General features: G+C 38.5%; 1 long non-coding RNA gene across 5 annotated transcripts in view; it reads right to left on the bottom strand.

Moving 5' to 3' along the window:
• Positions 1 to 4,908: 4,908 nt before the first annotated feature.
• The window catches only part of LOC103694749 (uncharacterized), a 47,780-nt gene continuing 34,874 nt past the window's right edge, over positions 4,909 to 17,814 (bottom strand). For all 5 annotated transcript variants that reach the window (XR_010061792.1, XR_010061793.1, XR_010061794.1 and 2 more), the window contains 7 exons: positions 16,291 to 16,393; positions 15,257 to 15,433; positions 12,455 to 12,665; positions 9,577 to 9,679; positions 8,555 to 8,731; positions 5,759 to 5,968; positions 4,909 to 4,969 (listed from right to left, as the gene is read on the bottom strand). This is a non-coding gene — a long non-coding RNA (uncharacterized LOC103694749). The remainder of the gene's footprint in view (positions 4,970 to 5,758; positions 5,969 to 8,554; positions 8,732 to 9,576; positions 9,680 to 12,454; positions 12,666 to 15,256; positions 15,434 to 16,290; positions 16,394 to 17,814) is intronic.

Here is a 17,814-nt window from a genome sequence, read left to right as displayed (position 1 = left end):
TTAACTTACTTGAGGAGAATACACTTCATATCTTGTATAAATCCAGCATGCCCCACACAGCACCAAGTAAGTCAATTGTTTGTGGGTTTTGTTTGTGTGTGTGTGTGTGTGTGTGTGTGTGTGTGTTTGTGTGTGTGTGTTTGTGTGTGAGTGTGTGTGTGTGTGTGTGTGTGTGTGTGTGTGTGTGTTTCTAGTGTCTAGGTCACTCCACAGTAAAACGTGCTACGTTTTGGAGAAGCACAGTTGTTCAATGATACCATGGCCTCCTTTGTTTTGCATGCCTCTTTAGCATACCTAATCACTTCAAATTGCACCATTTACCTATACCTCAGGGGCAGAGACTAAATTCATAATATCCACCAATCTCAAAAGGGGTTAAGAACTGATTGATACATAATTTTTGGGTCTTTAGATTCAAATTTTGTCCCAAAACTCATTAAGTATTTATTGTCCTCAAAACTCAAATCTAAGTGGTATTTTGGACTTTTGAGTTTCATGCCCAAACCTCATCCACTACATGCACTCCCTCAACTGTTGACAAGTTCCAGGTATGCTTTCTGAATGTCATGTTTGCTGTGACTACCTAATTATTCATACATGTGATATGCAAGTGAATTCTAGTATAGATCTCTTAATAATCAATGGTTCTGATCAGAATCTGTGAAGTGGGGAATCAATCTCTTTGTGCTAAATGTAGGTTGCAAACTGCCTCTGAATAATTTTTGAATAGCATCTGGTTTATATGCATGTGCTTTTTAGGTGGTTTTTCTTTATCTATTAACACTCCACATAACCATAGCATCAGATAATTTTAAGTTTCCACGTGAAGTGATTTCTTGTCCATCCTGGCTTAGTATTGTATGGGGATATTTAGACAATGTGTGTAGCCCTACCGAATTCTTCTTGATATATTATCTTCTACAGATGGTGTATTATCTACAACCTTTGATACACAGCCTTTGATACACCTTCCTTCACTTGTGTAAAAAAAATATTTACAGCAGACGGATACTACGTGATTCCCTTACCTGAAATAAGTATATGCATGCTTATAAAGGCCCAAACAGATCCATTGAGAGATGCCCCGAATTAAAATGTTAACTACTTCTCAGATGTCCTCTGTGTATACAGTCTGAGAAACAGTCACTGCAGTTCAGGTGTGGACCTGATGTATAGTCAGCCATTTTCCCACTTAAAAAAACAAAACAAAACAAATTACTAAGGCAAGGATTGAGAGAATGCTTTTATCTATGTAGAACATTAAATTCAGCCTCACATACAAATGTGTGAGGCGAATAAGTTTCAACCCAGTACTTCAGAAGGAATAATATACTTTTTTGTATGGTATCTCTGGATTAGAGTATGATGTCAATACAGTCTTCCGTGACAGATTTTCAAGCACATATGAATATCAGAAGACTCCAGGAGAGTAACTCTTGCTCAACAAAATAACCGTAATGTTATTTGTGACCCTGCCTGGGACCACTTCTTGCTGTGTATCAGATATCTGACTCATTTTTAAGTCTTTTTTGTATCTCATGCTAATTTTTATGCTGCATGATCAGAGGTTGGTATTAATTTGCCTCCCTGCTGAATTCACAGCTACAAGAAAGTGTTATTTATGAGAAGGGCTTGATATTCTAGAATGTAGAATGTTATTGGCTGTGGTTTTCATTGGCTCCCTCCATTCTCACAAGGTTCATATCAGTGAAGAAACAGCATTCAGAAAGGGAAACACTATTGTTCTGACACAGGACAGAAAAAAATCCACGAAATTTTCCTTGTATGGTATTAGAACACAGTGGACAGGAGATACAGTCAGCATAGTCAATGAAATGCTCCCCCTGTATATCCAATGGACAAATGTTTACCCATCTTGTTTGGCTTGTTAGCCATGCTTGCTTAGCCTGCTCACCCAGTTCCCAAGCTGTGAAGAGGAGACTTTGTTCTCAGCAAGGGATAAGGTGGTGGATCAACATCTTATTTTTGCTCACTATTTCCCGTTCCTCCAAGGTAAGCAGATTCCTCCAAAAGGAGCTCCCATTTCCATAGTCTCCCTTCTTCAGATATGAAGCTATGAGCCCAGACAACAAGAAAATCTCTGTAAACAAGACAAAGTAAAACTTTTCTTGTCTAGTGCTGGGGAGGATGGGCAGGTCTGTTGGTGTCTTCTTTACTGTAGGTTCTTCTTGAGGCAGGAGAGGAGGAAGAGCTTTGGAGGAGGGCAAATCTTTATCCATTTAGAGTTGCACTATAATAATGATCTTCTTCATCATCACCATCACCATCACCATCACCATCACCATCACCATCACCATCACCATCACCATCACTATCACCATCACCATCATCATCAAAAGTATTTTAGGCTGGTGAGATGATTCAGGTTTTAAGAGCACTAACTGTTTTTCCATAGTTCCTGAAGTTTAATTCCCAGCAAAATCATCGTAACAGACAACCATGTATAATGGCTTCAAACTCCCACTTCTCTTGAGTCTGACATTTACAGAATACTCATACAAAACAAATAAAATAAATATTTAAAATAAAAAATAAAACATTGTTAACTAAGTTTAAGTTAATGTGCTTCTGTAGCTGACCAGATTTCTGTGTTCCTCTGAGGACAGAAAATACATTCTCTGTCTATTAAAATCCATGATGAGGGCTTACACATTACATGTTGTATCCCAAGACAGTTATTCAAACCACAGCTTCTGCTTTTCTGAGAAATTAAATAGCTTCCTATCACACTCCTATCCATACTTTATGTCCTGCCTCTGAGACGCATAACAAAATAAGTTTGTACATGAGGACATTACAGTTGCATTTTCCTGTAGTGTGAGAAAACTGAGGTTAACACGGAGGTGTAAGGATAGTCAACAAAGAAGTGGTCATAATGACTAACTTCTCTGAAAATGCTGTTGGTTCAATGGTTCAGCATTCCTGGGAGTTTTCCAACTTCTTCTGAAGCTCATTAGTCAATTTCAACAACTGAAATAGGAGGAAAGCTCTCTTCAAGCCGGATCTATTAGCAATTTTCTTTCTCCCAACCATGATCATTAGATATATGCCTCACACCATTCTGCAGTCCCCATGGCCCTTAACAAAAAAAAAATGGCCAAGACATGAAGAAATCTAGGACATTGTCAATTCATATCTGATCGGATGCGAGTAAGTCCTGGAGTCCGTAGTGTTTAGGACCACCAAGCCTTTATCATGTAAGTTCAAGACAAAGAGTAAGAGACCTTGATGCATGTCCAGGGAAGTATCCCTGTCTCCATTCTTATCATAAAATTCCAATGGCATGTCCAGGGATCCACTGAAGATAAAATTCAATACTCTACTCTGAGAGTCAAAGCTTTTATCACTGTGGCACGTTTAGTAATTCCTCCTCATTCCAAATGAAATTAAGGAACACATAGTAAACCAGATGCATGCTTGAAAATTCCTGGCTCTCTGCCAAAAAAATTATCAGATATTCCTGAAACTGGTTCTCTTCTTTAGGAATCCAGAGCCTTCAGTACGTAAGTCCTACTCCTAGAAGGCCTAAACCAGGACCACTCCTCTTGGATGCTCCTCAGGACCAGCACACAGCTCTCACTGACCCTTTTCCACCAGATAATTTATGTTTTTCCTTCTATAATAATAAAGTATCTTAATTTCTTCTTCCTCTCTCTTTTGTCTCTCCATGCTCTTCGTTTTCTCTGTAAATAGCTTGATCATCCAGAAAAACATTACTGTTGGTAAACCAATAAGCACTAACTAAATGCCACAAGGGAAGTTTCTGTTTCCATACTACTAGTGACATCACAGAGAATACCATGGAAATTCCAGCATACATTAGAGTATCCAGAAGAGAGTCCCCTTCAACAGCACATAACTACCCATTAACTAGATCTTATCCAAATAAACAAGCCAAGTTGCCCTTTCCCGGATCTTTGCCTGAGACACAAGTGAAGACTTTCTATCACTATCCCTTCTAACCCAGAGATATCACTGATCCATTGTATTTTTTTTACCACCTTCATGCATGAATAGTGAAGACTCAATTTTCAAACACAACCCACAAATGGTCCTCCCCACCTTAGGTAGCACACTCACAATGACAAAGAAGAAAATAAACTGAGATCCTAATTCAGAATACTTGTCTGTGATGCATTGATTCGACACATTTAATCCATCCTGGGGACATATTCTGTAGCTAAATGTCCAATTTCTCCAAATTCTTCATCTATTCCTCCTGCTTAGTAATATTGGACGGTTGGGATGATGTCTTCCCAGTAGGCCAGGCACATAGATAAACACAATTAAGCAAAGACTTGGGGAAGATCCAAAGACTAAAACAGTTCGGATAGGGGAGTGAAGAATACAGAAAACACATAAATTCTGATAAAAAACTTCCCTCAGAGACTCAAAAATTACTTATTTTAGCCATGAGGCTGGTTGTGATGTGATCAGTGTACACAGATCTCGCTAAAGGTGCATTGATTAACACAGGTGTAATTTGAGTCATCAAAACAAACACTCAGAGAAAGCATGATGGGTCAATCTTGGAATGAGCAATTAAGAAGCCAAACTGAAGTATAGAGAGGTATCATGTGGAAGAAAGAGACAGACAGAGACAAAGACAAAGACAGACAGACAGATACAAACACAGACACAGACACAGACACACACACACACACACACACACACACACACACAAAACAAAGCAGCAGACATAGGGAATACACTGTTGTAGATCATTGGTAAGGAGATTCTGACAGGGAAGAAAAATCAAATTCTTCCTTTGGGTGCCACATGTGACAACTTCTATACTCCTGAAAGGCAGGCACTACTACATTTAAGTACAACATCCACTAGGAAAATACAGACAGGGAAGTGTAAAATAAGGGAAGAGACTAGGAATTATTAAATGATGCATGTTTATTAAAGCCCCATGTTACCTTTCTCCTGATGCTGGCAGCCCCTGTAAAGAGAAGCCAGTCCATGGTCATCCTGGCATGCATTTCTTTGATCTCTGAAAATTTTCCTTCCATACATGGTCCTTGGACCCTAGGCTTGTTGGGAGTTTATGAATATTCTACATCTTCTCAGTTGTTAAATTCTAGTCTAGTAGATCAGGACATCAATTCTATTTTTAATTGTGGTTCTCTAGTAGACAGCAAGTTCAGATCACACTTGGGTTTATGAGAGAAGCAAGTGCATAAACTGACATGAAATATGTTATCATTAGTAAATATTGTTGTAGGAAAGCTGAAAAATAGGTGAGAGAGGAAGACGGACAGAGAAAAGAGATGAGACAGAGAAATATAGAAAGACACATACAGAGAGCGAGAGTGAAAGAATACTATACCTTGTGTATATGAAGTCAGAAAATAATTTGTGAATCTAGAAGACAAGGTATAAATGACTATCTGTAAATCCCTGTAACTAAGAAAGAATCCTGGAGTCTGTTGTTCTATTCAGATTTCATACAGATTGGCGTATGCCAATGGGATACACTAAACTTCCACTAGCAAATACTTAGACTGGATAATGCAGTTATGGTGGTCCAGAAAAAAGCACAGATTTGTCCCCTCTGTCTGCCTCTCATTACTCTGATCTCACATGTCACAGGAGGCTGAATGGTCTTCCACATACCCTGAGATGCAGCTCACAAGGGACAAAATCTATCTTCAACGGTGCTTCATCTGAGCCTACCCTTGGATTGTGGATGGTACTCAAGAAGCTAACTGACAGATTACACTTTGCCTACCTGGGTGTCAAAGTTCAGACATGAGACTCCACTCTGTGATTCTCAAAACTTCCATGTTTCCATTGGATGGGCAGTGTCACAAATGGCCTGATACTGTCTTGTCAAACCTCTCATATGCTTCATGTGACCAAGTTGATAGCCACTATCAGCTAATTCACAGATCAACAGGATGCAACTGTGCTTCAGAGCCTTCATGTCTGGCCACAGAAGCTGAGAGAAAAATGTCATAGTTAACAGTGATAATGTAGCCATGTCAGGGCTTTTCCTCCAAGTTTCACTTTCAAGTGTATTATTTTATTGTAGATTATGCTACTCTTTCTAGAAGGTCATGTTGTGGGAGAACATTTGGATGCTTCCCCATCCACAGTTCATAGATTTCTTACATAGACTCCTTTCAGTGACAAGGTTTCTGTAAACTTGTATACAAACTAACCATGTAAGCACACAAGCATTAATTACTAAGGCTCAATTATCTCCTCAGAATGATGTCCATTAAAAGGCTATCTAAAATAACTTTGTTTCATTTAAATATTAGGTACTGGACTTTACCCAAGCACAAGTTTCTCCATTTTGAATTTAGCTGTTGCCAAAATAGTTTCTTAGGTTTTTCAACTTGAAGCATTGTTGAACCTCTGATTGTCCCTACAGAGTTATGTCCTTCAATCATGAGAACTGAGCAACTGTGTCCATAAAATCAAATTGATTCACTAGACATCTCTAAAATGCTTGTTTAAAGTCAGATTCAGTTGTTTTTTTTTTAAGTCATCCTTCTTAAACATTGAAATGTAACCATTACTCATATACAGAATGCTTTCTCAAGAAAGGAAGAGGAATTCTAAATTTTTCATTGACTTTGGGTGTAACTTACTTGTGGAGCACGCAGCTGATATCTTGGATAAATCCAGCGTGCCACACACAGAACAAAGCGAGTCAATTATTTGTAGTTTGTGTGTGTGTGTGTGTGTGTGTTTGTGTGTGTGTGTTTGTGTGTGTGTGTGTGTGTGTGTGTGTGTGTAGGTCACTCCACATTAACTCGTGCTACATGTTTGAGAAGCACACTTGTTCAAAGATAGCATGAACTTCTTTCTTTTGTATGCCTCTTTAACATATCTAATCACTTCAAATTATACCAGTTACTGATATCTCTGGGGTACAGATTAAATTCATAATATCCACCATTAATCTCTCCTTAGGGACTCAGAGCTGAATGATAAATATTTTTTGGAGTATTTAGATTCGAATTTTGCCCGAAAATCATCAAGATTTATTGTTCTGTAAATGCTAATCCAGCTGGTATTTTGGACATTTGAGATTCATGTCCAGACTTCATCAGCTAAATGCACTCCCTTTACTGTTGGCAAGTTCAGGATATGCTTCCTGAATGTCATGTTTGCTGTGACTACCTAGTTATACTGTCATGTGATACACAAGTGAGTTCTAATATAGTTTTCCTAATACTCAATGCTTCTGATCAGAATATGTGAATTGGGGAATCAATCCCTCTGTGCTAAATATAGGTTGTGAAAAGCCTCTGGATAAATTTTGGATAGCATCTTGAATATATGCATGTGCTTTTTAGGTGGTTTTTAATTATGTATTAACAGTCCACATACAATAACATCAGATTATTGTAAGTTTCAACGTTAAGTGATTTCTTGTCCCTCCTGGCTGAGAATTGTGTGGGGATACTTAGATCAATCTGTGTAGCCATAAGGAATTCTTCTTGATATATTATCATCTAGTGATGGTGTAATATCTATAACCCATGATACACAGCCATTGATACACAGTCCTTGACCTGTGTAAAAGAAAAATATTTACAGAAGTCTGATCCTGTAATGTTTTGGCTACTACATGATTCCCTTAGCTACAATATGTCTATGCATGCTTATTCGGGCCCAAGTGATCATGGGGAGACAAACCTGGCTAAAAATGTCAACTACAACTCAGATGTCTTCTACATATACAGTCTCAGGTACAGTCACTGCAGTTCAGGTGTGAAACTGCAGAATACTCAGCCATTTTCCAAATTAAAAAAAAAAAAACAAATTGCTGAGACAAGGATTGAGGGAATGCTTTCATCTATGTAGAACATTAATTTCAGCCTCACGTACAAATGTGTGATGTGAAGAAGATTCAACACTGTACTGCAGAAGGAATACTATACTTTTGGATATGGTCTCTCTAAACTAGTGTATGATATCAATACAGTCTTCTGTGACAGATTTTCAAACACATCTGTACATCTGAGGAATCCAACAGAGTATCTGTGGCTCAAGCAAATACACTTCATGTCATTTGTGACCCTCACTGGGACCACTTAGTATTAGGTGACAGAGTTCTGACTCATTTTTAAGTCTTTTTTTGTATCTCATGATAATTTTTGATGCTTTCTTTCCATCATTGTATAGTTAGTCAAAAGGCCTGTGTATCTGATATCAGCTTAATTATCAGATGTTGGTTGCAATTTTCCCTCCTGCTAAATTTACAGCTACAAAGAAGTGTTTCTTATTAGAAGGCCTTGATTTCTACAATGTAGCATTTTGTTGTCCATTGTTTTCTCTAGCACCCTCAGTTCCCTCAAGGGTCCTATCAGTGAAGAAATGCATTGAGAATGAGAATGTTTGTGGGACCCAGGTAGACAAAATGAATCAAAGTTTCCTTGAATGTGATAAGAACTTAGTGGACAAGGGATATATTCATCTTAGTCAATGAAATTCTCCCCCTATGTACCCAATGGACAAACATTTACCCACATGTATTGGCTTGTTAGACATGCCTGCTTAGCCTGCTTACCAAGTTACCAGGCTGTGAAGAGTAGACTTTGTTCTCAGCAAGGGATTAGGTGGTGGATCAATCCTTGTTCACTGTTTCCAACTCCTCCAAGGTAAGCAAATTCCTCCAAAAGCAGATCCACTTTGCGTAGTCTACCAGATTTCAAGTATCAAGCTATGAGCCCAGTCAACAGAAAATCTACATAGTTCAGAAAAAGTAAAATTTTTCTTCATTTAGTGCTGGGGTCAAGGGGCAGCTATAATTGTGTCTTTCTTTTTTGTAGGTTCTTCTTGAGACAGGGTAGTGGGAAGAGCATTGGAGGAGGGTAAGTCTTGATCTGTTTATAGTTGCAGAATAATAATAATAATAATAATAATAATAATAATAATAATAATAATAATAATAAAATGTAGTTTATGCTGGTTAGGTTATTCAGCATTTAAGAACAGTGACTGTTTTTCAAAGGTCCTGAGTTCAATTCCCATTAAACACATCATGGCATGCAACCATCTAAGGTGGCATCTGATGCCCTCTTCTGGTGAGTCTGACCGCTACAGTATATTTACAAAAATCAAATAATTTAAATCTCTTAAATAAATGAATAAACAAACAAATAAATAAATAAATAAATAAAAGTTCACTTATCTAAGTCTCAGTTACTGTGCTACTGTAGCTGCCCAGCTTTCCCTGTTCCTCTGAGGACAGAAAATGCATTCTCTAGCTATTCAAATCCTGGAAGAGAGATCACTAATTACTTGCTGAAACCCAGGAATGTTATTCAAACTATAGCTTCTGTTGTTCTGATAAATGAAATAGCTTCCCGTCACACTCCTATCCTGACTTCATTTCTTCCACTGAGAGTCACATAAGAAATTTAGTTTGTGCATGAGGAGGTTGGAGTTCCAGTTTCTTTGTATGTGAGAAAACTGGGGTTAACACAGAGAGGTCAAGACTGTCAAAAAAGAAGTGGGCGTAATGGCTATCATTTACTCAAATCCTGTTGGTTCAATGAGTCAGTATCTCTGAGAGTTTACCCAACTCACAGGTCTTCTTCTGGAGCTCAATAGTCAGGTTTCTCCAACTTCTTAATCTGCTCTGCTTGCTCATTGATGATAGGAGGTTGGGATGTTGCCTTTCTAGCAGACCCTGTAGTAAAACACAAGGGAACCACAAGAACAACAGCCCAGTCATAGGATAAAACATGCTGTGTCCCCAAAAAGAAGCATGAGGAAAGGGGAAATCTACAGATACTTTGAAGCACTGAAAGGTGAGGAAAGCTCTCTTCAAGATCTATTAGCTACTCTCCTGCTCCCAGCCATGATTGTTAGATATATACAGGTAAACCCTGGACTCCATAGTGCTTTGGATCACCAAGCCCTAATCATGTATGTTCAAAACAAATGATTCTGATATCTTTAAACATATCCAGGGGAGTATCACACTCTCTGTTCTTGTCATAACATGTCAATGACATGTACAGGAGGCCTCTGAAGATTAAGTCCAATACTCTTCCCTGAGAGTCAAAGTTTTTATCCCTGTGGCTCCTATTGGCTTTCTTTCTCACTGAGAGTGAAACTTAGGAACTCATAACAGACCCACTGCATGGTTGTCAATTGCTGGCTGTCTGCCAAACATTCATCAGATATTCTTGACTCTGGGTCGCTTCTTTAAGAATCCAGAGGTTTCAGATCATTAGTCCTAATCCTAGAAGGCGTGACCCAAGCCCAACTTCTCCAGGAAGCTCCTGAGCACCAGTCCAGAGCTTACTCTCTCTGGTTTACACCTGATCGTTTAATTTTTTCACTTTTATAACAAGAAAAATGTCCTAATTTCGTCTTCTTCTCTCTCTTGTGCTCAATGCTCTCTGTTTTCTTTGTAAATAGCTTGATCATCCTGAAAAACATGTCTCTGGGTAAACCAATAAATACTAACTAAATGCACGAGGGCAGCTTCTGTTTCCATAACATTAGTGACATCACAGAGAATACCATGGTAATTCCAGCATACAATAATGTATCCAGAGGAGGGTTCCCTTCAAGAGCACATAACAACCCATTAACTATATCTTCTTCAAATCAAAAAGCCAAGCTGCCCTTTCCAGGAGCTTCATCTAAGACACAAGGGAAGACTTTTAATCAGTCTCCCTTCTAAAGACAGAGATGTCACTGATTTATTGAATTCTTTCCCACCTTCATGTGTGGATATTAAATACTCAATTTTCACACAAAGCCCCGAAATGGTTCTTTCCCACCTTAGGTAGCACACTCAAAATGATAAGGAAGAAAGGAAGTTGAAAACTTAGGTCAGGATGACTGTCAATGAAGCCATGATTCCACACAGTTAATCCCTCTAAAGGTACATCTTCTGTAACTAAATGATCAGTTTCTCCAATTTCCTCATCCATTGCTCCTAATAAGTAATTATGGAGGGTTGGGATGATGCCTTCATAGTAGACCAGATAAATAGATAAACACAAGTAAGCAAAGACATGGGGAAGATCCAGAGTAGTACAGTTTGGGTGGGGGAATGAAATGTAAGGGAAAATTACGTAAATTCAGATAAAAACTTTGCTCAGAGCCTTAAAAATAAAATATTTTAGCAATGTGGCTATTTGTGATGTGACCCGCTGTTCACAGGTATGGCTACAGATGCATTGGTTAATGCAGGTGCAATTTGAGAGAGCAAAAGCAAACACTCAGAGAACACATGATGGTTCAACCTTGGAATGAACAAGTAAGAAGTCAAACTGAACTATGGAGAGGTATCATGTGTAAGAAACAGACAGAAAGAGACAAAGTCAGGCAGGCATGCACACAGGCAGACAGACAGACAGACAGACAGACACACACACACACACATACACACACACACAAACAAAACATCAGTCTTGGGGAAAAAGATGTTGTAGATCACTGATAAGGATGTTCAACCAGGGAAGAAAATTCAAATTCTTTTGTTGGGTGCCACATGTGACAACTTCTATATGCTTGAAAGGGTGTCACTACTACATTTATGTACAACATCCATTAGGAACATCCAGACAGGGAAGGGTAAAGTAAGGGAAGAGACTAGGTATTCTTAAAATATACAAGTTTATTAAAGCCCCATGTTACCTTTCTCCTCATGCTGGCAGTCCCAGCAAAGAGAAGCCAGCCCATGGGCAGCCTGGCATGCATTTCTTGGATCTCTGTAAATTTTCCTTCCATACATGCTCCTTGGGCCCTAGGACTCTGGGAAGTTGTTGAATATTTTGCATCTTCCCATCTGTTTAAGTTATAGTCCAGTAAGTTGGATATCAACTGTGTTTGTACTTGTACTACTCCAGAGGACACCAAGTTCAGATGACAATGTGGTTTATGAGAGAAGCAAGTGCATAAACTGGCATGAAGTATGTTATCATTAGTAAAGACTGTTGTAGGAAGGAGGAAAAATAGGACAGAGATGCAGACAGAGAGAGAGAGATGAGACAGAGAGACAGAGAAAGACACATACAGAGGGAGAGAATGAAAGAATATGCCTTGTCAATATGAAGCCATAAAAGAATTTGTGACTCTAGAAGACAAATTATGAAGGACTGCCTGTAAATTCTAGTAACTAAGAAAGAAGCCTGGGATCAGTTATGATATTGAGACTTCATACAGATTGGCCTATACCAATGTGAGACACAAGACTTCCATGAGCAAATCCTTAGCCAGGAAAATGCAGTTATGGTGGCCCAGAAAAACAAACACTGATTTGTCCCCTCTGTCTGCCTCTCATTACTCTGATCTCTCTTGTCGCAAGAGGCTGAATGGTCTTCCACATACCCTGAGATGCAGCTCACAAGGGACAAAATCTATCTTCAACGGTGCTTCATCTGAGCCTACCCTTGGATTGTGGATGGTACTCAAGAAGCTAACTGACAGATTACACTTTGCCTACCTGGGTGTCAAAGTTCAGACATGAGACTCCCACTCTGTGATTCTCAAAACTTCCATGTTTCCATTGGATGGGCAGTGTCACAAATGGCCTGATACTGTCTTGTCAAACCTCTCATATGCTTCATGTGACCAAGTTGATAGCCACTATCAGCTAATTCACAGATCAACAGGATGCAACTGTGCTTCAGAGCCTTCATGTCTGGCCACAGAAGCTGAGAGAAAAATGTCATAGTTAACAGTGATAATGTAGCCATGTCAGGGCTTTTCCTCCAAGTTTCACTTTCAAGTGTATTATTTTATTGTAGATTATGCTACTCTTTCTAGAAGGTCATGTTGTGGGAGAACATTTGGATGCTTCCCCATCCACAGTTCATAGATTTCTTACATAGACTCCTTTCAGTGACAAGGTTTCTGTAAACTTGTATACAAACTAACCACGTAAGCACACAAGCATTAATTACTAAGGCTCAATTATCTCCTCAGAATGATGTCCATTAAAAGGCTATCTAAAATAACTTTGTTTCATTTAAATATTAGGTACTGGACTTTACCCAAGCACAAGTTTCTCCATTTTGAATTTAGCTGTTGCCAAAATAGTTTCTTAGGTTTTTCAACTTGAAGCATTGTTGAACCTCTGATTGTCCCTACAGAGTTATGTCCTTCAATCATGAGAACTGAGCAACTGTGTCCATAAAATCAAATTGATTCACTAGACATCTCTAAAATGCTTGTTTAAAGTCAGATTCAGTTGTTTTTTTTTAAGTCATCCTTCTTAAACATTGAAATGTAACCATTACTCATATACAGAATGCTTTCTCAAGAAAGGAAGAGGAATTCTAAATTTTTCATTGACTTTGGGTGTAACTTACTTGTGGAGCACGCAGCTGATATCTTGGATAAATCCAGCGTGCCACACACAGAACAAAGCGAGTCAATTATTTGTAGTTTGTGTGTGTGTGTGTGTGTGTGTGTGTGTGTGTTTGTGTGTGTGTGTTTGTGTGTGTGTGTGTGTGTGTGTGTGTAGGTCACTCCACATTAACTCGTGCTACATGTTTGAGAAGCACACTTGTTCAAAGATAGCATGAACTTCTTTCTTTTGTATGCCTCTTTAACATATCTAATCACTTCAAATTATACCAGTTACTGATATCTCTGGGGTACAGATTAAATTCATAATATCCACCATTAATCTCTCCTTAGGGACTCAGAGCTGAATGATAAATATTTTTTGGAGTATTTAGATTCGAATTTTGCCCGAAAATCATCAAGATTTATTGTTCTGTAAATGCTAATCCAGCTGGTATTTTGGACATTTGAGATTCATGTCCAGACTTCATCAGCTAAATGCACTCCCTTTACTGTTGGCAAGTTCAGGATATGCTTCCTGAATGTCATGTTTGCTGTGACTACCTAGTTATACTGTCATGTGATACACAAGTGAGTTCTAATATAGTTTTCCTAATACTCAATGCTTCTGATCAGAATATGTGAATTGGGGAATCAATCCCTCTGTGCTAAATATAGGTTGTGAAAAGCCTCTGGATAAATTTTGGATAGCATCTTGAATATATGCATGTGCTTTTTAGGTGGTTTTTAATTATGTATTAACAGTCCACATACAATAACATCAGATTATTGTAAGTTTCAACGTTAAGTGATTTCTTGTCCCTCCTGGCTGAGAATTGTGTGGGGATACTTAGATCAATCTGTGTAGCCATAAGGAATTCTTCTTGATATATTATCATCTAGTGATGGTATAATATCTATAACCCATGATACACAGCCATTGATACACAGTCCTTGACCTGTGTAAAAGAAAAATATTTACAGAAGTCTGATCCTGTAATGTTTTGGCTACTACATGATTCCCTTAGCTACAATATGTCTATGCATGCTTATTCGGGCCCAAGTGATCATGGGGAGACAAACCTGGCTAAAAATGTCAACTACAACTCAGATGTCTTCTACATATACAGTCTCAGGTACAGTCACTGCAGTTCAGGTGTGAAACTGCAGAATACTCAGCCATTTTCCAAATTAAAAAAAAAAAAACAAATTGCTGAGACAAGGATTGAGGGAATGCTTTCATCTATGTAGAACATTAATTTCAGCCTCACGTACAAATGTGTGATGTGAAGAAGATTCAACACTGTACTGCAGAAGGAATACTATACTTTTGGATATGGTCTCTCTAAACTAGTGTATGATATCAATACAGTCTTCTGTGACAGATTTTCAAACACATCTGTACATCTGAGGAATCCAACAGAGTATCTGTGGCTCAAGCAAATACACTTCATGTCATTTGTGACCCTCACTGGGACCACTTAGTATTAGGTGACAGAGTTCTGACTCATTTTTAAGTCTTTTTTTGTATCTCATGATAATTTTTGATGCTTTCTTTCCATCATTGTATAGTTAGTCAAAAGGCCTGTGTATCTGATATCAGCTTAATTATCAGATGTTGGTTGCAATTTTCCCTCCTGCTAAATTTACAGCTACAAAGAAGTGTTTCTTATTAGAAGGCCTTGATTTCTACAATGTAGCATTTTGTTGTCCATTGTTTTCTCTAGCACCCTCAGTTCCCTCAAGGGTCCTATCAGTGAAGAAATGCATTGAGAATGAGAATGTTTGTGGGACCCAGGTAGACAAAATGAATCAAAGTTTCCTTGAATGTGATAAGAACTTAGTGGACAAGGGATATATTCATCTTAGTCAATGAAATTCTCCCCCTATGTACCCAATGGACAAACATTTACCCACATGTATTGGCTTGTTAGACATGCCTGCTTAGCCTGCTTACCAAGTTACCAGGCTGTGAAGAGTAGACTTTGTTCTCAGCAAGGGATTAGGTGGTGGATCAATCCTTGTTCACTGTTTCCAACTCCTCCAAGGTAAGCAAATTCCTCCAAAAGCAGATCCACTTTGCGTAGTCTACCAGATTTCAAGTATCAAGCTATGAGCCCAGTCAACAGAAAATCTACATAGTTCAGAAAAAGTAAAATTTTTCTTCATTTAGTGCTGGGGTCAAGGGGCAGCTATAATTGTGTCTTTCTTTTTTGTAGGTTCCTCTTGAGACAGGGTAGTGGGAAGAGCATTGGAGGAGGGTAAGTCTTGATCTGTTTATAGTTGCAGAATAATAATAATAATAATAATAATAATAATAATAATAATAATAATAATAATAAAATGTAGTTTATGCTGGTTAGGTTATTCAGCATTTAAGAACAGTGACTGTTTTTCAAAGGTCCTGAGTTCAATTCCCATTAAACACATCATGGCATGCAACCATCTAAGGTGGCATCTGATGCCCTCTTCTGGTGAGTCTGACCGCTACAGTATATTTACAAAAATCAAATAATTTAAATCTCTTAAATAAATGAATAAACAAATAAATAAATAAATAAATAAATAAATAAATAAATAAAAGTTCACTTATCTAAGTCTCAGTTACTGTGCTACTGTAGCTGCCCAGCTTTCCCTGTTCCTCTGAGGACAGAAAATGCATTCTCTAGCTATTCAAATCCTGGAAGAGAGATCACTAATTACTTGCTGAAACCCAGGAATGTTATTCAAACTATAGCTTCTGTTGTTCTGATAAATGAAATAGCTTCCCGTCACACTCCTATCCTGACTTCATTTCTTCCACTGAGAGTCACATAAGAAATTTAGTTTGTGCATGAGGAGGTTGGAGTTCCAGTTTCTTTGTATGTGAGAAAACTGGGGTTAACACAGAGAGGTCAAGACTGTCAAAAAAGAAGTGGGCGTAATGGCTATCATTTACTCAAATCCTGTTGGTTCAATGAGTCAGTATCTCTGAGAGTTTACCCAACTCACAGGTCTTCTTCTGGAGCTCAATAGTCAGGTTTCTCCAACTTCTTAATCTGCTCTGCTTGCTCATTGATGATAGGAGGTTGGGATGTTGCCTTTCTAGCAGACCCTGTAGTAAAACACAAGGGAACCACAAGAACAACAGCCCAGTCATAGGATAAAACATGCTGTGTCCCCAAAAAGAAGCATGAGGAAAGGGGAAATCTACAGATACTTTGAAGCACTGAAAGGTGAGGAAAGCTCTCTTCAAGATCTATTAGCTACTCTCCTGCTCCCAGCCATGATTGTTAGATATATACAGGTAAACCCTGGACTCCATAGTGCTTTGGATCACCAAGCCCTAATCATGTATGTTCAAAACAAATGATTCTGATATCTTTAAACATATCCAGGGGAGTATCACACTCTCTGTTCTTGTCATAACATGTCAATGACATGTACAGGAGGCCTCTGAAGATTAAGTCCAATACTCTTCCCTGAGAGTCAAAGTTTTTATCCCTGTGGCTCCTATTGGCTTTCTTTCTCACTGAGAGTGAAACTTAGGAACTCATAACAGACCCACTGCATGGTTGTCAATTGCTGGCTGTCTGCCAAACATTCATCAGATATTCTTGACTCTGGGTCGCTTCTTTAAGAATCCAGAGGTTTCAGATCATTAGTCCTAATCCTAGAAGGCGTGACCCAAGCCCAACTTCTCCAGGAAGCTCCTGAGCACCAGTCCAGAGCTTACTCTCTCTGGTTTACACCTGATCGTTTAATTTTTTCACTTTTATAACAAGAAAAATGTCCTAATTTCGTCTTCTTCTCTCTCTTGTGCTCAATGCTCTCTGTTTTCTTTGTAAATAGCTTGATCATCCTGAAAAACATGTCTCTGGGTAAACCAATAAATACTAACTAAATGCACGAGGGCAGCTTCTGTTTCCATAACATTAGTGACATCACAGAGAATACCATGGTAATTCCAGCATACAATAATGTATCCAGAGGAGGGTTCCCTTCAAGAGCACATAACAACCCATTAACTATATCTTCTTCAAATCAAAAAGCCAAGCTGCCCTTTCCAGGAGCTTCATCTAAGACACAAGGGAAGACTTTTAATCAGTCTCCCTTCTAAAGACAGAGATGTCACTGATTTATTGAATTCTTTCCCACCTTCATGTGTGGATATTAAATACTCAATTTTCACACAAAGCCCCGAAATGGTTCTTTCCCACCTTAGGTAGCACACTCAAAATGATAAGGAAGAAAGGAAGTTGAAAACTTAGGTCAGGATGACTGTCAATGAAGCCATGATTCCACACAGTTAATCCCTCTAAAGGTACATCTTCTGTAACTAAATGATCAGTTTCTCCAATTTCCTCATCCATTGCTCCTAATAAGTAATTATGGAGGGTTGGGATGATGCCTTCATAGTAGACCAGATAAATAGATAAACACAAGTAAGCAAAGACATGGGGAAGATCCAGAGTAGTACAGTTTGGGTGGGGGAATGAAATGTAAGGGAAAATTACGTAAATTCAGATAAAAACT

Source organism: Rattus norvegicus, chromosome Y (genome assembly GCF_036323735.1).
Source record: "Rattus norvegicus strain BN/NHsdMcwi chromosome Y, GRCr8, whole genome shotgun sequence".
Taxonomy (NCBI): Eukaryota; Metazoa; Chordata; class Mammalia; order Rodentia; family Muridae; genus Rattus; species Rattus norvegicus.
This window is presented reverse-complemented; position numbering and strand designations above follow the sequence as displayed.